Source organism: Apteryx mantelli, chromosome 1, assembly GCF_036417845.1.
Source record: "Apteryx mantelli isolate bAptMan1 chromosome 1, bAptMan1.hap1, whole genome shotgun sequence".
NCBI lineage: Eukaryota > Metazoa > Chordata > Aves > Apterygiformes > Apterygidae > Apteryx > Apteryx mantelli.
Window position 1 is genome coordinate 165,611,318 of NC_089978.1, and position 25,906 is coordinate 165,637,223.

The 25,906-nt window shown below is 39.6% G+C and overlaps 1 protein-coding gene across 1 annotated transcript in view; it reads left to right on the forward strand.

The window, feature by feature from the left end:
* Window positions 1–9,052: 9,052 nt before the first annotated feature.
* GRAP2 (GRB2 related adaptor protein 2) overlaps window positions 9,053–25,906 on the forward strand; it is a 39,619-nt gene continuing 22,765 nt past the window's right edge. Inside the window, exon 1 of the mRNA XM_067289886.1 lies at window positions 9,053–9,119. The gene's annotated coding sequence lies outside the window, so the exon portion shown is untranslated. The remainder of the gene's footprint in view (window positions 9,120–25,906) is intronic.

Sequence of the window (25,906 nt, forward strand, 5' to 3'; positions counted from 1 at the left end):
TGGATACATTCAAATATGTTTTTACAGAATGGCCTTAAGACCATCTCTTTTTTTCCCCTCCCTTCCTTCAAAGGTTCAGTTTTGTAGCAGACCGTTGTTTGTTTTTGTCAGAATGGCATTCAAGAAGATTCTACCGAAACAAGGACATACGTTGTGTCCAGTAAAATTAGTGGCAGGAGGAGGTTGGTGCCAATGAGAATGATAATGAAAAGAAAAGATGCTAAACTGCTTTTCCTCTTCTCTTTCTGGAAAGATTGTCTGCCCCAAAATTACTAAGGTCCAAAGAACCTGGCCAGAATTAAAGCTTTATCTCAAAAAAGTGTAAAATTATTCTGTTGACATTAATTCATGATGAAAAGAGAAAAAGTCACGCTTTCCAATATTTTTCTTCTGAAAAGCGCACCTGATCTGAGTGCAACAAAAGGGGGGAAAAAAGGTAACCCCCAAACTGCTAGCTGAAATTGAGCAAATTTAATAAAGTTGCTCATCTTAGGAGAAACACAGGCTTGATTTTATTTGGTGGCTGAGAGGACAAACTGAAATGCTTTCACATTCTGTATAATAAATTATCAGACAAATAAACTTAGTGACAACTTTCTGTTTTAGCTATCTTGAAGCCTGTTTGTCATATCACTCTGACACTGTCAGAAACCACAGCTAAGGGAAGACAAGGCAGATTTTTCCTGGTTTTGGCATGCTGAGCAGAAACATTAACATATGCTACTGAATCCCCCAAGAGACAGGTTACAGACCCTGAAAGACCTCTAGCTTCCTCCTCTTTCAGAATTATAAACCTGAAAATTCAGTACTAAGATCTCCTACTCTGTGTATTACTTTTTCTCTTTCATTCCTTTTTTCTACTCTTGATAATTTTTTCAAGCACTGAACCTGGTAATGCCTTCAGTCTCCCTGTAGTGTCACTTTCCAAGCTAATTTTGGCCTGGTGTGTCCTAACTAGACTAACCAGAAGGACAGATTAATTGGATTTGCAGCTGGTAGGTCAGGTGGTTACTTTTGGTCATTAGTGAGTACATGGCTTTCAAACTGTTTTTCAGAGGGCTTTTTAAGACATTTTACTTCACAAATGGGATGAACTAAGACTGCGTGTATTGTCAGTGATCAAAACTCAGGCAACAAAAAGGCAGTGACTAGTAGTTAAGACATAGTGACTCACCTCTCAAAACTGGGTAACCAAACCTTAGTTGGTCTTCCTGACTTTGAGTTTTTAAAATACTACTTTTAAGTTAAGCAGTGATGAGGTGGAAGCATATGTCACCTTTTGCTGAGACAGCAAAAAAGGGTACTGAAATGCAGATTGTCATGAAAAAATCTAGGGGTTATGAGACCAGACTAAGAAAGGCTAGAACTGTCTAACTTTTCTTAGTCTGGTCTCATAACCCGTAGATTTTTGTAGGCTCACTTAATAGTCTTGAATTTACCTCATCTCATATCAGTGCAAGATGATGCAAAAACATTATGCATGGCTATGATATCTGCACATGAAAGCTGAGCTACAGCAGTGTCACAATGCAATTATTTTGTCGCACAGGACAGATTCATGCTGTTGGCGTCCCAGAGCCAGGAGAAGCTGCATGGAGCTTGTATCAGCTGGAATGCAATTTCACATACATCACTTGGGGACATGAACTGAGCAATGTGACAGGCCCATCACCACCAATTATTCATCTAATTTACTACAGCAAGGTGGATACATGGTCGTGTCTGAAAGCCAACAGGTCAGTGGCTTCATCTAGCAGCTCATGCTGTTCCCAGCAGTGCTGCGCTCTTACTAATAATTTAATCTCATATTTGAAGTTCAGTTCCTAGCAGTTTACCTCCTCCTTCTCATTTTCTTTCACTTCTACTTAAAAATATAATGGTCCATTTCAGCAAAATTAACTGCAATTTCATGGATCACTACAGCAGGAATAAGTTTTATACATAATACTATAATCCATCTATTTGTTCCCCAGAATGCAAATTGACTTGATGAGCAATTCTATGTCCTGTATAAATAACCCTCATTCTCATTGAGAGTGCTGTACTTGCAGTGAAGAAGGGAGAGGGAAAAGAAGATTGTTTCTCTGTCTTTGGTTTTCTGTTAAATTTTCCAGGGTATTTCATTTAAAAAAAAAAGTATCATATATAAAATGAAGGTAACAACTACCTTCCTTTCCTTTTGAATGAAAAAACTCTGGTCCTCTACTTGTGCTTCATTCTTTCCTTTGCTTAGAAAATGTATTTTTTTTTAATTTGGGATCTTATATGTCAGATGAACAAGACCTAACATACCAAAGTTCTCTATCTAGTAGATACCAGTTACCATATGGGCAAGGATAGATCAGTGTGTCAGTAATGTGCAGAAAGTAATGTGCAGGAAGAAACGCTATAGGGCTGAGTAACAGGAAATTCACTCTCCATGGTCTCTCTTCCATTCCGTTTCTCTGTAGGGATTGCCAGCAGGTGGAACAATTGATATGAACCAGATAATTGCCTTTGCAGTATGGATACATTTCTACTCCGAATTGATTGGCATTTCCATTTCTTTTCACTAAAGAGATGTTAGTAGTTTTCAAGAATTTCTAGCAGGTTCAAGGCTAAAATCAATGTCTAGAGATTATATTGATAATAAAGATAACAGTTCTTACATGCCATTAGAGGTTTCCTAAACTACAAAGTCTCCTAAGTGACTCCATTAATTCTGAAATAAAGCTACTTAAATTTCAATGGAAAAGGTGTTCCAGTGGTAAACGTTGAGTTTTTAAATATAAACTTTGTTGAACTACTGTCCTGAAGTCTGCTAAATTATCATGACCTATCCTTTCCAAGAGTAACACAATTAATTGACATTATCAGGCAGTAGGTTTTAAATGAAAAGAACTGTGGAATTTATTGTCCCAGAGTATAATGAAGGGCAAAAACATACATAGACAAATTTACAGAGGATAAGCGGCTCTTAAATAAAATTGTTCAAATACAATATCTGGCTCAACAAATCCCTAGATTGTTCCATGGCCAAAAGTTGGGAAGGAATGCCAAGAAAAGGTTCACTTTATATTTCTTCTCTTCCTGTACACTTTCTGTAAATGGCTCTTATTGGCACTATCAGAGAGAGGACATTGGGCCAGATGGGCCTTTTGTCTGAACCTGCACACCCTTCTAGTGTTCTTATACGTGTTATGGTTTCTTTAGTATTATTTAGTGGTTCAATCACATTTGCTTCAAAACCAATTCGTTTCTAACAGTGAGATCTGTCAGAACGGCAAAATTAGCAAACCTGCTGGCTGAAACCACTTCAGCATTTGCTTCCTAACTGATGTACACCCAGGATGCTGCTTAGGAACTTAGGGTATCATGGCAGGGAGCAGCCATGTTAATTACACATCTTTACCTTGATCTCTTCCAGTGTTATCTATATAATGAAAATTTTTCTATGTCTGAATGTTGAAGAAGCCATCTTGACAATGATGTCTGACTTTCTCTGATCCATTATCGATAAGATAATCCAACAGTGTGAGGGACTTGCACACATGCCTCCAGTTCTTTCCATGGTCATTCATCCTGTGCTGTATCATGTCCATGATCTCAGAAAGAGCAAGTGCATTGTATGTAAGTTCACTGATATCCTACATTAGTAAACTTGAGAGGCCCCAAAGATCATTAGACTTTTACTTCAGTCTCAGGATAATTTTTCACAAAGTTCTTCATGTGCCTCCTGAGTGCCGTGGGTAACAAGTTGTTCTCTTGTTTCCAAAGTCAGTAAGTGGTGCTAGTCATTTCTTGTGGTGCTTATTCTAATCTCCAACTCAGGAAACCACCACAGTTCTGCAAAAATAACTGCCCAAAGATGATATCATTCACTTAAAATTTTGGAGGAAGAAGCATAGACTGATATAATTTTATTCTCCTTTTCTCATCTACATAGGACAAGCAAAATCAGGATTCTATGGTGGCAAAATTAAAGAACAGGAAGATGGAAAAGAACGCTTTCTGCAGTAACATTTTGGTCCCATTCAACTGTCCCTAACCAAAAATATAGCAACAATGACAGACCTAAGGAGAAAATACACAGGGTATACCTAGCATCTCCTTTTGGAGAGACTACAGCTTGACACCAAACTGAAAGGGAAGTGGCTTGCTTTTCCTCAATAATGCATACCATCATAATGAAGTACTTTGACATTTATAGATTGAAAGCACCATATTCAGGTTTTTTAGTATTAAATGTCTACCAAGAACACAGAAAGCTCAAGGAGGTGAAAGAAGAAATGGAGACTTTTATTTTCCATTAAGTTTACTTAAACCTAGTGCAACACAGTCTACTATTAAACCATGGCTTCAGTTGACTTTTATGATGCTATTGTAGTTAGCATTTTGAACACACCTATAGCAAGATCCAAATGCAAATGTCAGATCCAGTGAAAGTTACATTACACCAAAAGGACAATATATGCAACTAGGGAGAAGGGAAGGAAATGTCTCATGTCAATCTGTAGCAACCCTTCTGCCTCAGGAATTTCTGATGGGCTCTAAATAGGAGCAGAGAGATAAAGGAATTAAAACAAGGGGTTCCATTTGTTTGTGAATTGCTCTGCTAAACTGTAGCAACAGCGTTTCTAGACTGATCAGCTTGGATCTGTCAGCTTTCACAGCTGGTATACTCAATAGGAGGTACATTTTAGCCAATGCAGTAATAGCATAAAAAGGGAATGCAGCTTCCAAATGATTTAAATGATGCTTGTGAACTGTCATTTCACAGCTTTATGAGATATTCCTGTTCCCCTCCCTTCCTTTTGTTAGTTAGCATCAGGCTGGGTAGATTTCTGTGCAATTCCCAACTGAGTCCCCAGAGAAGGGTCCGCCTTGATCATATATCAAATTGATTTCAAATCCTGACAAACACCCAGGCTCAACAGGGAGACAATCTGTAATGTACTTTATATGCACAAAAGGTAAAAATATTAAAATTCATAATCAATGTTTCTTTTCCATCTCAGCCCCTTCCCCCTGCTCACCAGCTCACCCCCGCTTCTCCTGTCTGATAACTATGACAGTCCAGACTGAGGGATATTTTTAATGCAAGGATAGGCATGAATTTCAAGCAAAACACCAAAATGGTACCTTTTTAATTTTTTAAAGAATGGAGTTAATTAACCTTTTTATCAAACTACACACATCTTCAAATGTCTTAGATGGAAAATATATTGGTTTAATTAAGATTTCACAGGGAGAGACAGTTACAAACACTTGGAACTGAGAAAAAATGGGATCTTTATGAGGAGGGTGCTGTATGTTTTACAGCGCCCTGAGCCTCTTTGTTGTTTGCACTTCAAATGGAGTCCGTTTTTATCTCTCTCTCTCTCCTGCTGAGAGAAACTGATTTTATCATGTGTTTCAATGAAGCTATTAAAAACTTCAATCATGAGAGTTCTGTTTTGCCTTTGTATGTTTCTCTCTCTCTCTCTCTCTGGTGGAGTTGCACTGTGACATTGGTTATATGGCAGCATACATTGATTTGGTCGGTTAGATAATCTTCCTGCAATCATAACTTGCTTGAACGGAAACCTTAGCACCTGTGTTTTCTTTAACTGGCTCCCCAATCGCTTTGATTTTTGTAGGTCTAGGATTTTGATGAGGGGTGTTCTCAATAAGCAGGGCATGCCATGCTTTCTTCTGTTTCTTTGTTTTTAATAGATGGTGAAAAGTGCAAGAGTGACAGCTCAAAATTCTATATGCACAGCACAAGAACAGCATGAACAATGTCAGCATAAACTTCCCCTCACTTCAGGAGCTCAGAAATATTTCAGAGGTACAAAACCAATGTACTGGTGTGACATGACATTACTATACAGGTATTTTAGGGGCAATACCGCATAAGACTGCTACATGAGAAATCACATACTCTTCATACTTAGACCTATTTATTTATCCAGTACTCTAAGGCACTAAAAGAGTAGGATGTACTAGGGAAAAAAACATGTCACTATAGTTGAATCATAACTCAAATCAGTCATTAGCCTAAGAGATTCTCCTTTGACAAAAAATATTGAAATATAAAATGTGGTAGATTCTTACATTTAGATAATATTTAAATTGAGTATAATCCATGGGAAATGACTATTAAGGACTCGAAGCCTGGATATAGCCATGAATTAATTTCCTGTCTTTTGTTTTTGTTTGTCAGTTAATGTCACATAATCACATCATATAAATGAAGTTGAACACTATTTAGCTCTTAGTGTCAGTAGACAAGAAAACAACATTTAATTATTGTATTCTCTGTCTCAATCCTTGAGCCAGCTCTCTGTGATTAGTGCTATAATGCTGCATATAGCATTGATTTTCAATTTGCAAGCAAGATCGACATTTCTAATGCAAAACAAAAAATATTTTGATTTTGTGTCTGAAGAGTTGAGATTTTATTACCTTAGGCCAAATGAAAAGTTCTGTTTCACTTCAAAATAAACATTTTTGTTTAAAGGGTTGAGGTGTTTCTAGTTTTGTGTTTAAATCAAAGTAAATTTTGAAATTTACACTGAAAAATCAGAACATTTCATATTGGAAGTGCTTAAATCATTTAAAAATGCCAAAAGATTAATAGACATCCACAAAACAGCTTAATCCTTCTCTGTACTGTTTTGTACAAAACACATTATTAATAAGACATTGTTTTCAATAATATTGGTATTTCAATATTATCAATAAAATTTTGCCCATTTGTTGTAACATCTGTGCTCGTTTGAGAGCTACAGATTCAAACTGATCAATCTGTCTGCTTGTTCATCAAAGTCAACAATAATTAGGAGTTCAAAGAAGTTTTTTTTCATCTTTTGAGCAGCAGGCTGGAAAAACGATGGCCCATTTGGCCAAGCTCTGAACCATATCCTAGAATATGGAATCCCTTCTGGATCCTCAAACCAGTACAAAGTCAAGAAAAGTGGCTGCAAGAAATCAGGGAGTTTGGATCTCACTGACTCAATAACTTAATTATTTATGAATCCATTTCAGCTTCAGCAAATGGTTCTTTCCTGGCTTACAGTCAACCAAAGCAGGCAAATTTTAGACGCTGTTCTCAGGCTACGATTTCAAGTGGCCTCTGATTAATGGCTGCAGGGAGAAACTTCACCTTGCGTCAAGTCCTTTTTATTTTTTCTCTGAAATGCCTGGCGCTAACCACTGCATACACAGCACCAGAGAGCTCATGGCTCAGGGTAAGGGCCACCTTTCCTAGGGAGGCTCCCCTGCCACAGGTAGCAACCACTTTTCCAAACATCGAAGCCCCTTGTGCTACAGGGGCCCTGCCATCTCCCGGCAGCCTCCAGCCTGACTCTCCGGAGGGGCCGGCAGAGAGCCATAGCTGTGCGGCAGCAGGATGAGCAACTGGAGCTCTGAGGGTGGGGAAGAAAAAGTCAGACGGAAATCGCCTTTTGGGAGGCCGTGCCGTGGGAGGGACAGGACAAGTGTGGGGCAGGGGATACTCTTGCCCCAGTGTAACTGATGCATGGGGTTAATTCGCAATGGGGTTGATGTGCATGTGCACTGTAGGTGAGGGGAGGATGAGTGGGCTCGCACCGCCAGGACCAGCCCTCTCCTTATCCCCCTCCCGTCTTTCCTCCCCTGTTGCCTCAGGAAGTCATGACTGTTGGGCAACCTTTTCCCAACCAGATTCAAACAACTGTCAATCACCTGCAAGCACCCACCCCCTTTCTCTCCAAATCCAATCAGAATGCTTGCTACCAGCCATCCCTCCCCCCATGTAGCCCCTGGCATTCAGAGGCCTGTCAATCACTGCCCAAGCCCCACCCTTCCCTGGCTTGCAAGCTTTCCTCAGCCCTGAGGAGCTGCTGTCAATCACCTTCCTAAGCCCACCTCTTTCTCTTATCACCCAATCAGGTTTTGCGCCAGCCCAAGGACCCTTGCTGTAGGGGACGAGGGACTGCTGCCGTTTTCCTCAGCAATGGCAGGAGGAGGCCACTGGCCACCAAGCAGGAGAGGGAGAGGCCAATGTATTAACTGAACAGTGCCCTTTCAGTCTTTACTCACCTTAGGAGAAAGCCTTGATTACCATGTTATTTCTATTTTTGTAGCATGTATGTGATCCATAAATATTTTGCCATCCTAAAGAGCACAAATCTTGGCCAGATAAACCATCACTGCTGCTTCTAGACCGCAGTCCCTTCATCCAGGCTGCCAGCCTTCTGTGATGCATCCCTTCTTGTGACTGAACTGATGAACCAGTAAGTAAGCAAATGTGACTTTTCTGTGTACACTGTGGTTTACGAGAATCCAATTTTCATACCCCCTTTTTCACAGCTTAAAGACACTCTCCCAATTCATGCTAATCACAGAGTCCGCTAAAATCCTGGACTCTTATATCATCTTTCTCTTGGCCTGTGGTCGCATTGCTCTAAATGGCTGTTGTATTTGCTCGTGTTTTCTTGCAGAGGTGCAAGCACATCTTCACATGTGTAGACACGTTTTCTGTATACAGCCGTGGATTCTGTCACGTCAAAAGATACCTATGGCAAGAGAGGTGCTCTCTACATTTAAATGCAGATAGTTTATGATCACCATGGTGCCATATAGCCACCCCGTATTGGAGAGGAGGGCATGTTTTAGGACACCCTGGACTACTTGCTCCTAGGGATCACTACCTGTTGCTGACAGGGGCCAGTGCTGCCCAGAGAGATGCATTAAATCTCCAAGCATTGAGCAAGATTTGAAGAGCACCAGAGCATGAAATGCAACTAGAATAGAGATTTGCTGTAGATTCACAGAAACAGCTCTGGTGCAGGAGTAACCTTGGCAGTGAAAAAGTAAAACCACACTAAGCTGAGTCCCACACCCAGCTCTGTAAGCTGCCGTGTCTGTGAGTTCCTGCGTGGTTTGTGGTTTGCACCCCACTGCATGATTGGCTGCACTTCATGAGGGAGAGGCGAGGATGCGGCGGTGCAGGTTTATGTGTTCCAAATGGCTCCACAAACTTCTACCCTTGCTAAGCACTTGCGCTGAAGACGGGAGACAAGTTGATTATCTTGTTATGAAACTGATGCCATTCACCACCACTTTGTCTCAACACGGATCCTGAAACAGCAGACTGCAACCACCTGCCGTCAAAGGTATAGAACTGCTCAGCTGCGTGCTTCTTTCACTATGAAGTTTTAAGGGTAGAAGTGTTGGTTTAAATTAGCATGACATTTTCTGCAGAGTTAAACAAGTAAGGTCTTAGCTGCAAGGCTCAAGATTTAGTGTGTTTTCATTTCCGCTGCTGCTGCATCAGGCTTTTCTCCTTGTCAATGGGGGATCAGGAATGTGCTCAGAAGGAGGGTATTTGTTGAAATAGAGCAAAGAAAATAATAGCTGGGGATTTTTGTTAGTCAGAAGCACAAAGCAAAGAGATATCCAGATTCCTCAGAAACTTTTTTTAAGGTTACCCTGACAGAGATCAGGCTATTGTGTCTCTAAGACACCCTGTGTGATCATACTGACTGGGGCAAGATGCCTAGAAAGGAAAATGCTTCTGGCACCTGTAGGTCTGGCCCATCATTGACCCTCTTTTAGTGTCTCCTGTGAAATGTTTTGGGGTCTTGAGGGGCAAGGCCTGAATGTAACATCTCCTCAGTTGCTTTGTAATGTAGTTGTAGAGTGATGCATTGTAAGAGTAATATGCACTATTGTTGTGAAACATCTCCTTAGGACAGAGTGATGCACAACCTTATGACAAGGTCTGTGTTTGTTTCATGTGTGTTTGTGTGTATAGAGAAAGCTCACACTGCTTAACCCATCTTGCAGTTAACTTGGGAGCAAAAGGACATCAGTTTCCAAGACATGATTTAGTAGCTTTTATTAGTAAACATTTTCTTAGAAAAAATAGTAGTCCAAACTCTCTTCAGCAACAGCAGGAGAAACTGTCATATTTATATTTGTCTGGAGAAGAAAGGTTTTGTAATGGCTGGATTTCTAGTAAATGGGCATGGAAGGAAGAGCTGGATTCTGGGGTGAGAAACCCTGACTAGTTGCCCGCTAGTTAGGTTTTGGAATGGAAGACCCTTATCAATTTAACTAGCAGCACAAGTCATCCACTTGCAGGTTGAAGGAGGAAGAGGCCAACACTTTAGCCTCTGCTTCCGGGGCTCTGAATATGACATAAACCCTTGCTATGATGTGATGGTGAAATGAGTGGGGGAGAAATTATAGAGAAAACATGTTTCTTTAGTAGCGGTTCAGAGAAAAAAGCTGTTGGTGTCCTGAAATAATTACTGAAGTAATTCCTGCTACTTTCATATATATTGGCATTTACTTCTGTTTCTAACTTTCTTGCATCCAAACTTGATAGTACCATAGATAAGTGATTTAGATACAAAATAGCCCTGTGCATCATTCCCATTTTTATCTAGGAAGCAGAATAACCTGGAGTTGGAGGGATAGGCTAGGTGAAATGTACCCATCTGAAATCAGCTTAGTTGTGTTGTCTGTATTTTGTTTGGGTTTTTTTTGTGTTTTCCTCTCTACCACTCCCCTCCATACACATCACTTAAAATTGTTCAAACTGAGAGAGCTTCCTGGGCAAAATGAAAATTGGCCTTTCACAAGACAAAATTTTGTACAACTCCCAGAGTACCAGGCCTCTGGTGCTCAAGTCAGCTGTCTGACCTGATTTCTTATACCTTTTTATGTTAGTTTGCAGAAGGTATAGTGTGTCTGGAAGCTTGTCTGTTTTATTTAGTTATAGCCTCTAATGTACTCTAATAAAAGACATCACTTCGCCCTTCAAACTTTCTCTTCCCCTACCTAGTTGCACAGCATTTCTTTTTTTTTCTACACTTCTTACCTTTCACTCTTGCAGCCATACGCCAGTGCCCTCCATTTTTGCTGATTCAAGGGCAACAGCAGTGAGGAAGTAATGCCATGCATGCAATGTTATCCTTTGCCCTCCCCATCAATTTGCAGCTTGATAGCTCTCTGTGGCCACAAGCAATATCTGAAAGTTTGGCAGGCAAGAGGTTGCTATTAAGCCACAGGTCTGGAACTACTGCTGTAGGCAGTCTCTTTTGGCTTGCTTTTACTGCGTCACATAATGAAAATGATCTTCATTCAGTCTCTGATATAGGTAGTCAAAAGGGTCTAACCACAGAGGCTGAGAAAATGCCAATTGTTTCACCAGTAATTAAATATTTCTAGCAACACTTGATATGCCTATGTGTCTGGGGGTGATTTTTGTTTCTTTAGTTTCTACAATATAATAAGGCCCTATCTTCCTCTACCTTTCTCACTTGTCTCCAGAGTCTGGCTTTGGTTTAAGAGGAGCTTAGCCATTCTGTCTGCTTTTAGTTCCTCAAAATGCTCTACAGAATATAATGATTGTCATACACTTGATTTAAAGCTTAGGGCTGGCTGCAAGCCATAGTCCAGTCAGCGCAAATGGCATCCATAAATCCCATATCTTTCAAAAATCTTTACTTTGCAGCTCCCTTGGAGGAAACTTCTCGGTTTGTTCAGCTTAATTTTCCACCATTCTTAGTAAATTTGGGCAGCAGCAAAGGAATTACACAGTTGCCTTAGGGGTTATATGGTGGTAAATTTGCGTTTCCTGGGTAGGCCTTTCATCTTCTTATCTACACACATTTTTGTCTATTGATGGCCATTTTGCCCATTTGTCCTTAAGATGGGTCAGTATGAATTCTCCCACCTTGTAACTAAGGTCAGGCCTATGTGCCTGGATGTGGTATCACTGAGTTACCTAGGATGACAGAAGCACTATAGTCATCCTAACTTGACTAGCTGGACAATCTGCAAAAATGAATTAGCCTTCTGAGAACTGAGCTTTATGGCTTTTGGTATCCCAGCCATTTAAATAACTCCATGGACAGCAACGCTGTACTTTGTGGATGGGCCCTACAGTGCAGATATGTGAAGTGGTTTGCCCAGGGATACACAAGAAATCATTAGCTGGTCTGGGGCTGGAAACTGCTCCCTGGATTCTTGATCTTGGTCCTTAATCACTAGACAAAGCTGCCTTGCTTCTGCATATTATAGTGGTGCTTTCATTTTAAACAGGATTTAAAACAAGCACTTTTTAAAAAGGAGGGGGGAAAAAGAGGGACTTGCACAAACACGAATAGAATTTGTAGCGGTATGAGCTAGGCTAACAAGTGTAGGTACTATAGCCTTCATGCTTTAAGGTACAGACTATTATCATGATATAACCATACTAGCACTGTAGTGGATTGATGCCTTGCTTAAATGCTTCTGATGTTTGGCCACTAGTGTCCCAGGGGTATTGGGCATACCCAGCTGGGTAATCTGCATGAGAAGAACGGCATCTTTTTTTCTTTTGGCTATAGCCCAGAACCTTGTCTCTGAAGTGTAGTCACTGTAAATACTGTTTCCAGAAGGTGAAGATGAGAATTTCAAGAAGATGAGCATGAAGGAAAGTGATCTTGGAAGAGTCTGAGTTTTTCCTGTAGCCTTAAATTTTCTTAATCATTCTGCTGATTAAAGAACCACGCTAAAGCACCATCTAAATAACATCTAAGCATGGGAGACTAACCTTTGAGAAATAAGCTTGCTAAGAATGGCCACATTATCATGGCACTGAGATCACAGGTCAGCACTGCAAAATATTATGAGATGAAAGAAAACTACTAGAATGCCTAAATGAACAGCATGCACCAACACATGACGAAATCCTTTCTTTTCTCTCTTGGAGTTCCAAAATCCATCCTTTCTCCCTCTCCCCTACTCTGTACCCTTTTTTGCATACTGCTTTATCTTTTCATAGCAGTGTAGAGTACTAATTACATGCCATTATTTTTCCTGAGGCACTATATGCCTTGTGTTTTCTAGATTTTCCTTTCCAGTTCCCCAATTTTTTGTTACCTCATCATGACAAATTCACCAGTAATGCTTAGAGTACAAACTTTAACCCCTACAGCTTTAGAATTCCTTTATTTTAAAAAAACTGGCTACATAAAGAACAACATCAAATTAAATATGTTTCCAGGTCATAGCACTTCCCAACTACAGCTGAGCTCTGGCACAGGAGAAATTTGCCATAACCCCTGCAATCTAAACAGGGATTATCTCAGGATGTGGACAAACTTTTAAACTTGTCTCTGTGCATGAATGTGCTCTGGTAATTTTTTTTTTTTCATGTAGAAGAGTATAGCATCTAAAGATAACGTACTGGAGGCATTCTGTCTGACTGTTTGTACATAGGATTTGCTGCAGCAGATGAGGCTATCCATCTGTTACATCCAGTATGCTACCCAAATAGTGGTCAAAACATAATGATTCTGGGAAAGGTGACCCAACCCTCCATCAGCCAAGTGTGCAGAGCTCTATATAGGGGTGGAAAAAATCCATCCTAACTCTAACAGGGTGAGAAGTTTACAGTTTGAAAGTGTCAGACTGTTTTATACTTATGTTAATATGCATAGAAATAATGCCATCATTTAACCATTATGTGTTTGGATTTTTCTTTCTGGTTAATCCTAATAGTGTAACAGATCTCTGAGATTAAATCCATGAAACCCAAAAGAAATTCTCTTGATTTACTTTATTGTAAAGGAGAAATAAATGTAGTCTCAAACTACTTTCCTGTCTTGAACAGAAGTTGAATCTTAATTCATTAAAGTCATTAGTACTCCTTCTTAGTAGAAGAGGATGAATAGACATGCAGGATTACATTGCTGAAGATTATATAGGTATTTTCATAATCATGTCATTACCTTCCGCAGTGGCCATGTACAGCAGTTGCTTCTTTTGCCTACTGATTTGATAGAGCATATATTGCTATCTCTCGTATCTGAGTATTTTTTTCTGTACTACATGCCTAAATGATTTAATGTTGTCTTCTCTTTTTCATGTGAAGAGCCCATGCAATAATCAAAGCCTCTGAATGTTTATGATCTCAGATTAGTTTTGAATGATGTTTAAGAAAATATTTTTTATTTCCCATGACATCATGACAAGGTAATTCTCAGTGGGACTGATACCGCCACATATAGTTAAAATTTCATCATTCAGAGCAGCAGCTACTTCTCTCTGTTCCCAACAGAAGTGAAGCCAAGTGTCCCTGTTGAAAGACTGTGGAGTTTCTGCTGTCAGTAGAAAATCCTGGTGTGAAATGATGAATATTTTGAAAGGGCCATTCTAACTGTGGGCAGATCAGGTATCTTGAAAGGTCACTTTGTAGCATTTTCTGAAGGAAAAAATTGAACACCAGGGTTTTTTTCAAGGGGAAATTTTCAATAAGAAGTATGGTAGAGGGAAAAAAAGCTATTAATCTCGGAAAAATCTTCAAATGTTGCCTATGCAAGTTTTTACTGATCTTTAAGTAGTCTGAAGATTTGGATTATTCCATTTTTGAGATCATAGAAACAAACAGAAGATGAAACACAGAGCAATAAGTATCTTAAAGTACCCATATTTAAAAGTAATTTTACCTCGTAAATTAGTTAATAGATTTACTTGTAAATTCTTAGAAAATTTGTTATGTGCTCTTATAGTTAGTGCTGTAATTCTTCATGGGTGCTGTGCTTCTCATACCTAACAAAGACACTGAATCCTTACTTTAAATGGAGAACTCCACTCAGCTGTAACTACACAGGTATGACAAGTACCTCTATAATATATGCTAATAAAATTTATTCTGATTTTTTTTAAAAACTGTTTTTCAACATTGTTCTGATTTGCACCTCTTGGCTATCAAGGCCACTGTGGGAAATAGGACTGAAGCAAATACAAGATGTTGTCTGAAGAGGTTAATCATTCATTATAATAACAGCAACTGCAGAGTGGGTTCAGAAGTACTTTTGTCCAAATTTTCTGTGCAAAAATATCCATAGCCCCTGAGGGTCCTTGCCTTAAGCAGCCGAAGCTCTATTATTAATTAGTTCTTTTACAGCAAGGCTTCAGCTGACTTTTGGACATTGTTGACACTGGATGCTCTGTACTGACATAGGTTATGTCTTCATTGTGAAAAATAGGCATGCTTTAATATTAAAGTGGTTTCCTCCAGGTACTTACCTTAATGTGGAAGTTCAGTGAAGAGAAAGCACCAGTGACTTTGTGTCACTGGCACTAGCTAAGGTGAATACAATATACCCCACCTAGAAGGTATCTCAGATCGCTACATCAAGTTAACATTTCCATTGGGAATTTACCATGCTATAGCTACCGTGATATAAAAACGTATCGGTTTTTGCAGTGAAGGCATAGTCATAGCAGAAGAAAACCCTAGCCTCAACAAGCTCTCAGTCTAAAGAGAAAGATGAACGAAGAGATGGAAACAGAGGGGGAGAAAGATGAAGGACCTGTCTGAACAAGGAGTTCTCTCAGTGTTGTTGTACTGGGGTAGTTGTTTTGGGACAGTTCTTTGAGTGGCCGTTGGTACTCTAGAATAAGAGCTCCTTTCCTGATTTGCTTTCTGTGTCTTTGTGGTAGCACCTCAAAGCTCCCCACACCTGCTCTCAGCTTTACCTGCATTATTACTGTATCACTGTAATAAATCATCATAAACTACCCTGGGCTGACCTTTCCTCACCACAGCCAGCTGAATGGCTTATACCATTTTGTGTATACCATAACTTGCAGAGACACTGGGAATGGTAGCACGCTTATAAACACCACTTTGAGTCTTTTAAACACCTTGTGATTTTATCTGGTAATTTAGGGGAGATTTCTAAGGAAGACCTCAGCACTTCAAGAGATGGATTTAGTGACTCAGAGAGAATTGAGCCCTTTGCTCTAAGTCAGTATTGAATGATATGCCCTAGCATATTTTTTGCACAAGAGACTCAAAACTGTAGCTTTGACTGCCTGTGGTCATCAATTATCCTTCAGCTAATTGCATAAGACTAAAGGTGTTTGCCTTGATAGCCCAGGCAAATTTCAGTTTGCCTTCTGCACATCTGACATTTTGATTTTAATTGGGCAGTTGTTGCTTCTGCTCCTAGCCTGCTGTGCACTGCTGAAAAGCACTGGAGGATGGATTTCAATGTTAGGTGAAGGAATAGGTACAGAGTCAGGGAAAGTGGCGGCCAAACTGGAGGTACCCTCCAGGATAAAGCTGGAGTCAAAGGACGCAGTCATTATGTTTTAGTATTCATGCTTACTAGCTCAACTATCCCACACCAGAATTGTCCGGAGAAGTGCTGTTCTCAAGGAGACTGTGGCAAGAAAAAAGCTCATAATAGGGCTTCTTAATTAAACTGATGGGTAGTTTTAGCAAGAGAAGCAAAAGGAACAGCTGTAATCCTTTAAAACACACCAGGAAAAAACTACAGCAGTGTGTGGCCCCTCCACCCTGCCCAGCACTACTGCATCCCCCTCTGATGAAGCCAATCAGGATAACAGAAATACAAAGCGAGTCTGAATTTAATTCACGGTTTGTAAAATGCATTGGGAATCTCTTGGGGTGAACAGTGGTTATTTTCTTAATGAATTACTGCTGTTCTGAACAATTTCTGTTCAGTACGTTTAATTTTACTTTTTAGTTTGAAATGCTTTTTAGCTTTTGAGCAGAATGTTCTTTTGTAATGTTGTTCTCCTGCTCAGTCTAAACAATCCTGGCATGACATTTTATAAGGGGGTGGCTTTGAATGCATCAACTTCTGCTAGGCAATCTCAGACACTTAATTGGCTTGAGCTTTGGAAGGACTGAGCATCTAACTTTCTCTTGACCAGCTGCAAAGATGAGCAAAGTCCAGCTTGTTACAGACTTAGCAACCAAGAAACATATTCCCAAATTCAGTGAATGCTTTGGGAATGTTTGTGGTTTAGTTTCTTTTACAAAGATGATCTCTTTATTTAATAAACTTAATTTTTGAAAAGCTGCAAACTAGAAAACGGGGTTCATCTTCCAGACAAAAAGAAGCAGCCTACTATAATTAAATATAGCAAGATATGCAATAGTAAGGAAACTGAAGATTACAGTTTTTTAATCTTACAGCAGACAAAGTAGATATGAGAAGAAGCAACAGTAATATAAACAGTAATAGAAAATGGAAGTGCAGTGAGAATTTTTTTTTTCATAGGAAAGCAGCAGTGTGGTATTGAAAATGTTTTTAAATGTATTCATTCCGGATAAAATTCGCCTGGTTCATCTCAGAAGTACCACTAATCTGTATTTTAAGGGGTTAAACCCCGTAGCAGTGCACGAACCTTGTTGAAGTCTTGTGACAAGTAACTCTTGCCATTGGCTGGTTTCCCACTGCAGAGCCTTACCACACTCACGATGCACCTTGAAGGGTAAGAGTTGAATGGTTCCTACAGTACGCAGCTCTCAAAACTTTCTTATGCAGACTTTCTAATGTATCTAGAAGAGGAGCACCTTCTTGCAGAGCATACAAGGTACAGGAGAGATCATCCTGCAGTGTATAGCCAAGTAATTTTTTTCCAGTCTCTAGACTACTTTTTTTTCCATCTGGAATTTTCTTCCTCTTTGCTCTTTTTCCTTTTTTCAGTCTGAATTCTATCTGCAAATAATGATTTTTAATGGAGTATTAAGCACAAAAAAAGTCAGAAAATAATGACTGTAATGCTAGCCTCATTTTAGTATGTATTTTGATAATATGCAACTGTATAATTGGAGTCTAGCACTGAAGTCAATAGCACATTATGAATGTTTTTTACAATCTTGTAAGGTGCATAGTGAAAGGAAATCTCAAATCATTTAATGCAGGTCTTGTACCTAAATGATTTTCAGTATGCCTTTGATCTACAGAGGCATATAATTTATATTATTGCCTGAATAAGACTGGCGTTCCATTAGAACAGTCACTGTAGAAAAATGGGGTTACATCTTATCTAGTATAATTTCAAAGTTAGCCCTGCCATGAGCAGGGGCTTGAACTTGATGATCTCCACAGATTCCTTTCAATCTTAATTATTCTATGATTCTACAAATGGTCCTAACCCATTGGGCTTTGTTAAGTTGCACCATATGGAAGAATACCATTAGCGACTGCCCGTCACTCCAAGGAGCTTGCATTCTAAATAGGAAAGGCAGGCAAAGGGTAAGGAAAAGAAATGGAACATATAAACGCAAAAACGAATGCAGTAGACTGTCAATATTATATCATTTCCACTAATTTTTTTGTTGTCAACTCTTTTTCATGAGGTGATTCTTAGATGACAGAACTGCCGTCAGCACTGTGTATTCAGGAGCATAACTGTAGGAAGAAGTGTGCCTGGTATTTTGTTGCATTATAGAAGAAATAGCTTGTTTTCCTCTCCTCAAAAACTGTAGGATACTGTTGAACACAAAAGCTGGTTTCTTTAAATGTGTACATACCTGTTTCTGAGCTCGAAAGCCAAGTCTAGATAAAATGACTGTTCTCTCATAATTAAGCGAACTTGTGGGACCGAAGTCAATTCTCAGGAGATCTGTGAACTGGACTGCAGCTGTCTGTTGTAGATCATGTTGTGCCTCTCTGCCCTCATTCCCTGTGCTATGGTATCCTCAGCACATCCAGAGCTGCCTCCTGTGTGCTACCCCTCATTTCTACACAAGACCCACGAGGGCTATAAGGAGTTCTTTTATGTGAAGTCTTCCCTCATTTCATCACCAGTTCCAGTGGCTATTAGATCTTTATTTACCTCGATAAGTGTGCCTTGGAATGGACTAGAAACTGTATTTCCATCTCATTCCATTTTATCTTCTGTACAATGCCAATACAAGCATAGTCAGTAAGTTTGAATTACCATAATATGCCTACATTTGCAACCTAAAGAAACAGAATAACTCATTTTTTCCAAAGTTTTTGAAGCAGAATTGTACTCACTTCTTATAAGCTTTATTTAATAAGACAGAATCTGTGTGGACTAGGTCCAGTGTTTAGGTTTTCTGAGAATGAAGGGTATGAAACTTAATATATAAATACAAACGTCATGAATGTACACTTTCGTTTCCATTAAAGCAATTCTACTTGGAGATTTAAGTAGTGCCCTTTGTTGTTTTGTATGCAAACTGCGGCACTGAGCAAAAATGACTGAATCTGAAAGAGACAGTGTCCAGCCTATATTCATTCACCAAGGTTAATTGAGTGCGATATCAATAAGTTGCAGAATTGGGGTGGGGGAGGGGATGGATCTGCAGTGCTTTAAGCAATAAGTCTTAATAATTTAAAGGATGCAATAACCTGGATATTACCAGAAAATAAAAATAATAACATAGATTTTGACAGTGCCCTCTACCTACGCAGCATGCTGCAAGTCTCTTGCTCTGGGTGTGGATATATTGTTGGCTCCATGCAAAACTAAACATGACTGTTTTTGGCTTGAGGCAAGATACCAGTGCTCTGCTGGCCCCACCCAACTGATATTTCATCTCTCTGATAATTAGTTCATATGTGGCCCACTGATTCCATATTCACAACAAGATTTTCTATCTTCAGTTTAAAACATTGACTCCTTGTGACATAACTTTGAGTATTCTCATTAGATATCTTTTATGTTCACCTCCTTAAACCTCTGAAAATATTTCCTGTGTGGTATTTCAACAGAATCTTCATCTCCATACTGATGGATATTTCTTTTTCTTAAATGAGGGCTAAGTGAGTGTCTTTGTCTAGAATTTCAAACCTAAGTGCAACTTGAGGCTCCTAAGCCTCATTTAAGAGCACGTATTTTAAAATGGCTTACTGCTCGGAGCTGCTAAATGTGCACGGATCACACAAGACTTCAATGTGAGCTACAAGCAGTCAGACTCTCTGCTTTAACTTCCACTTTAAATTGGGAGTATAACCAGGAGTGGAGGAGCATAATGTTAGGCCAGATCCTACTTGAAGAGGTTGGCATGTATTCTTTCCATGGAAGTCTTTAAATAGGTGATTCATTACTGCCGATGTTTGACTAATGCCTAAATTCCAGCTTCAGCTGACATTTGCACTCATGCTCATGGGTGCTCCTTGTCAGCCACATGCACACAGCACACTTGCCTACTCTCCAAGAGTACACAGACCAAGTCGTTCAGTTGCTCAGATTTGTATTTGCGAAGGAAAACACAACACACATCACCTGAAGCACACTCACAGGACCTCTGTTCCGCCATTCAGGCATAGCACAAATGAACATCTTTCATTTATAATCACATCCCTAGAGATACACATGTTCAAACATACTTTTGCTCGGACGTGTTCAGGCTTGCATACAGAATGCCTACTCACATACAAGTGTAGAAAAGTCAGTTCACATGCAGCCTAGTTCATGCAGACATGCATGTAAGCCCACGTTCTCACACACATGCAGTCTGCTGTCTTCCGTGTGTGTATCATAGCAAATAATTTAAATCTCTCTCTTCCCACACTGCTTAATATGCGAATGTGGATGGCACATCAAGATTAGAAATAAATGTAGCAGAATGACTTCAGTCAACCTGAAATGTCGAATGACTCATTCACACCCTTTGCGCAGCGTTCCCTTTTTGCCACATGCATTCTATTGACTAGTCGGAGGCTACGCAGCTCCCTGCTGCAGAGGAGCAATCGATCACTTGCTCATAGAAGGAGTGGAACCATAATTATTTTTGCAGGGTGTGCAGGGGTTACGCAGTGAGGTTCCAGTTAGCCTGACTGCTCTGAAGGTGCCTCCACAGTAGGAATGTGAAATGTAGGATGTAAGGCCTGATCTACCTAAAGGAACTTTATGTGTTTAATTAAGTCTTAGCCTGCACATTAATTCAGTAACCAATATTCCTACATCGTGGTATTGCCTGGGTATTTTTATTCCAGATGATGAGATCCTATTCCAATTTGATATAACTCAATTTTGGATTAAGAAAAACAAGAACAAGTCACTCCCGCTTCAGAGTAAAAAATGTTTATGCATTAAATCATTCAGGAACTGCTGCTACACTTTAATTTCAAACGTATCATAATCCAAGAGAGCTAAAAATGCATAGACAAACATGAAATATGTTCCTCACTTCTACTTAAAATGGTAAAAATTCTGTGCAGAGACATTCCCCAGGAATAGTAACAAGCTGGCATTCGCATTTACTTTATAATCAGAAGAAAAATTGGATTGACTGTTGGAGTTACATCCTTAAATGTATGAATTATTGTAATTGATTGCTTTTAAAATCCTTTCGGAAGCCTTCCCAAGTGAGATACACATGGGCTGACTTTAATTTATAGAAAGACTCTTTTCTAGCACTTGGGCCTTGTAAAAGGGGTGCTGTATTTAAATAGAAGTTGAGCCCACAAGATACATTAAGAAGAAAAACATAGTTAATACAACACAGAGGCTCAGAATGTAAATATGCAATTGGTGACATTACGCAATGGAGGTACCACAGCAATGCTAATTATGCCACATGGTACCTACCTCTAGTAGCATTTCAGGTTCTCTGTAGTTACTTAAATGTGAAACTTTGTATATAATTTGTATATAATTTGTACATATTCTCAGAACAAATGTGGCTGCAAGCTGAAATTGGCAAAATATACATAACATGGCCAAGGTAAGATGGCTCTTGGAAGATTATCAGCTTTCCTATGTTTGTGTTTACATTATGATAGCAAAATATATGTTGAACTAGACTTTTATGTTTAATCCTGTTGTAAAAGCACAAGAGGAAAGGAAAAATATATAAGGAAAAAGAGGTGAGACAAAAACTTTTCAGTAAAAAAAACACAACTCGTGCAGGCAGCTGCAATTTTGTACAAAAATAGATCTACAGTTAAAAGGACAAAGAAGGATTACATTTTCTCACTGAGTTAACATTGCTTCTACTTTTGTGCAAAATATTTTTTGTTGGCACACATAATTTTAGTAGTATAGTTGCAGATTTTGCACAATTGCCTGTGCTGCCAGGATGAATTTTATGCAAAAGCAAAGAAAATAGCAGTTTCCTCACTGATCTCATTCTTTTTTGCATTTTACTCAAAATTCTATCAGCTGGCATGATCAGAGAAACATGCAGTAGCTGATTTGAAACACAGTATTATGTACCCAGCAGTATATGCAAGCAGATTTTTCATGCCATTTTGTTCACATATGCCACTCAACTATATTGCTATATCGTAGAATCCAACATAGGAGTATAAACTATTTTTATCAGTTTGGATTAATGCCATAATGTAACAAATTCTCTAACTCTGTTCAAAATTAAAGAAATGATAGCAAATGATAGCTTTTTATTGCATCTGTCATCATTCATACATGAAGAGAGGAGGTTCTTCTTGACTGTTATGGAAATGAACCAGACATAGGGTGAACTTATTCCTACCTACTTTAGCATAAATAATTACAGAATTTTGGCCATGTTTCCATTTCACATTGTGAAATGTATGATCATGTGTAGACAAAGGGAATTTACCATTCACATGCACATCTAGTGTATTCATATGCAGACCTGCACAAACACCAGAAGAGCTTAGCTCTTACAGTACAGGAGCTCCTGTTTGCAGAACAGTGTTGGATACTGTATGTTTTTTGTAAATCTCTTATAACTTTCAAAGCTGGAGCTGATGAATCTTGAGTATTCTTTAGAATCTGGCCCATATTTAGGCACCCAAACACAAGGAAATCACGTCTGAATATCTGCATCTAACTGTAGATGGGATTTGTTGTCATTGGTTGTTTTTAATCGAATCTCATAATGCTGGGTTCTAGACTCTTTTCTGACTTCTTTGCCTCAGAATTGGCTTTCAGAAATCCTTTCTGATAGGAAATACAGCTGAAATATAGCATCACTCCTCATCCCAGCATCTTGTACTAACAACTTGAAAAGGATACTGCTCCATCCAACTTGTTGCTGCTTGTTGCAGAATGGTTCCCTGGAGTTATTCAAGCTGATGTGGTTCAGAGCAGCTTTGAAGGTACTTGTAATTACACCAAAGATGAGCTTTAAGACAAGCAGTCTCAGGATTTCACAGCCCCCAAATACAGTCTGATGGCCCCTTTATCTTTCATGATTACAGTCTTGTACTAAGAGTAAATCACATCAGAGGATAAAGATCATAGAGCCCTACACCTGCATGAAAATAGATGTGCGTGCACATATATATGTACAAGGGCAAATTCAGGGGGTTGTATTCATGCACTTTTTCTGATCCATATCCATTTATTCTCTGAAACACCTCCAAGATTAGAGCAAACATGCTAAATTCACACGTTATGACTATTGATGTAGTGGCCTTTTGTGGCCTTAAATTCTGTGAATCCACAAAGTGCAAGCTCCACCTGTACACAAAAGCAAATCCTTTGCATACATATGTACACACACAGCAGGAACATGATTGTTATTCTGATAACCACACACTTGCAATAAAACATATACCAGCCAGTATTGAAGCTTACCAAAAAAAGATGAGAAAAATCGAGAGGCAGTTAGCTAGATAAGGTATGAGGAGATTTAAAAAGAAAACCAAACCTTAGCATAGACGGAAGTGGCTACATTTTTCATACTTTAGGTATTTATCTGGAGGGCTTGAGAAGGAGCTGCTCGACAATTGTGCAGAAAGAGACCATTCGATGCAACTTCCCATCAGGCGGCATTCCTCAAGTGCCTGCTCTTTAGGAGCAGTCAAGGAAAATTCATTCTGTGGGAAGCAGTTAATGGAGCTGCATTACCGACCCCTTATCGCTCTGTCTGATAGAGGGACAGCAGGTTCACTTCGGCAGCTCCAGAGCCCTGATCAGTTCAGATTAGGGGTGCATTGTCTGGCTGGCTTAATCAAGCATGTTTAGATATATCTAGCATGATTAAAGGGGTGTAACACAGGGAGAAGGAAGAAATAAAGAGTGAGATTACTTTCCTCTAGCTTCAAATGGAAGCTTAACAAAGCCCACTTAGTCACTAGGTGCTCATCAAACAGAGAATTTAAATGCTGGAAAGGAATGTTTTGTTGAATGCTCCAGCACTGGATTCAAATCACTGAAGAAAAGTATCTCTCTTGCTTTCTTTCTCTTGCTGCTTTCCCCCTTTACCACTTGCACATAGTGAAGAAGAAAATCAGCAGCCCATGCCAGACATGTTGATTTTGGCTTGATAGCCATGCGACTTTGCTAGTTGTTAGTGTTTGGAAAGGATGATAATAAGGGAACTGTAAAGGCTGGGAAGAGACTGCTTTTTCTATCAGCAGCATTGCTTCTCTCTGTGTTTTCACTTGGCTGTTTTTTGGATGTGAACACTGTAAAGCAGAATTAGCCAAATGCATTATAAAGTCACAGGAGCCAAATTTGTTCCCAGTGTAACTTGGTGCAGTACACCAACTAATTGACTCTTAAGACAGGGCTGAGAGAGATGGTATTGGCTCCTGAGGCAGCAGTAAGGAAAGAAAGAGGTTTTGTTAGATCAGCCTCAGTGCTGAGGGTAATGTAGAGAACGGTCCTGCCAGGGAAGGATTCCTCAGCAGAGGTCAGGCTCCAGGATCCATGCTTTCTTGTCCTGAATAACTGGCCCTCTTTATCTCTAAGTTGAGATAAATGTTAGGACAGGCTTGGAGAAAGTGCTATTATGAGGAGCGTATTCAGTTCACCTTTTCCTGTGGTCCCCAAGCTTCTTTGGGCCTGCAGATCCACCCAGATTTCCTAGTAGAGGCACAGACTGCTCTGTGATGAACAGAGGCCTCCCTGACAGCAAGATGGATCTTTTCAGTTCTCATTTGCAGATCCTTAAAAAATAGTCCATGGCCTCCAAGCTGAAAACCTAGAATGCTACAAAGCACAGCAGGCATGCTCTGGCTACGTGTCTTCAAAGCAGGTGAAAGCACAGAAATTGTAAGGCAGGTGGCTTGTGTCTGGACTCCTGGGCATCAGTGAAATAGTTAAAAGAATCTATGGAAATACAGGAGAACTGTTTGGTAGTAAAGGAAAAGAGGTCAAAACTTTCCTTTCTGCATTGTAATCTGCTGCTTCCTGCTCTGCTAATCCAGTCAGTTCTGAGTTCTTGCGATCTCATAATTGCTGTCAAGATGATAATCTGTGATGTCATGAGAATGGCTAAATGTAATCACACCACAAATGCAGGAGCTGGAGAACCTAACTGATTAGATACATAAATCTGCTAGTGAGACACTAATAATTCAGTAATCAGGAGTCATAGGGTGGGAAATGTAGAAGAGAAAGTTAGCAGGTTTGGAGGGGTTTGAAGAAAATATTTAATCTCATCAAGTTTTCCAGTACTTCTTTAGAAGATGAAACTAGAGGATCATAGCAATACATTCTCAAACAAAAATCTCTCAGAAGTACAGAGGCGCTCATCAGCCAGAATGGTAGGGGGTATCTCTGGAGATAAATTAGCAGAATGATGGGAAAGGGTTGCATGAATCGAATAGCAAATAGCTGTTCAGGATTAAAGCCACATCTCCTTGCAATAAGTGGTGCTGCTTTAATGGTACCACATAGCTAAAGCTGTACACTCACCTACTGCAAGCACAACTGTAGCATTACAATAGTACTTCTCCAGTTAAAGCTTATTCCTGTAAGAGAAATGGCTTCACACCTTTAATTGAAATAGATGTACCAAATGTGCAAGCACAGTAGGCTTTAGTCATTTCAACTAAAGTGAATGTGGTTTATGAAGGTAATGGTGACAAGTCCAGGACTAGAATAGCAATAGGTGATTATGTGTATATGTAGTGCAGAGTTGACTGAGCTGTTTGAAAATCTTAGGACATGAACAAACACAACTGCTGCAGGTGAGCAACAAGGTGCAGAGCTTTCAAGACTATCTTTGCTAGCAGGAAGCATAGCAAATTGGGACAGAGCTCTGCCCAGATCCGTTCCTGGAGCTCTGCAGAGAAGCTTTTATAGCACTGCCACTGCTGTGCACTCAGTCCTGAAAAAAATAACTGCCCACTAATGACCTGTCACTGCGGACAGCCTGAGCAGCTGTTCACAGAAGGCAAAGTGGTGAGAGACGATGAATTGCTGTGTGCGGAGCACATCTGAGTGT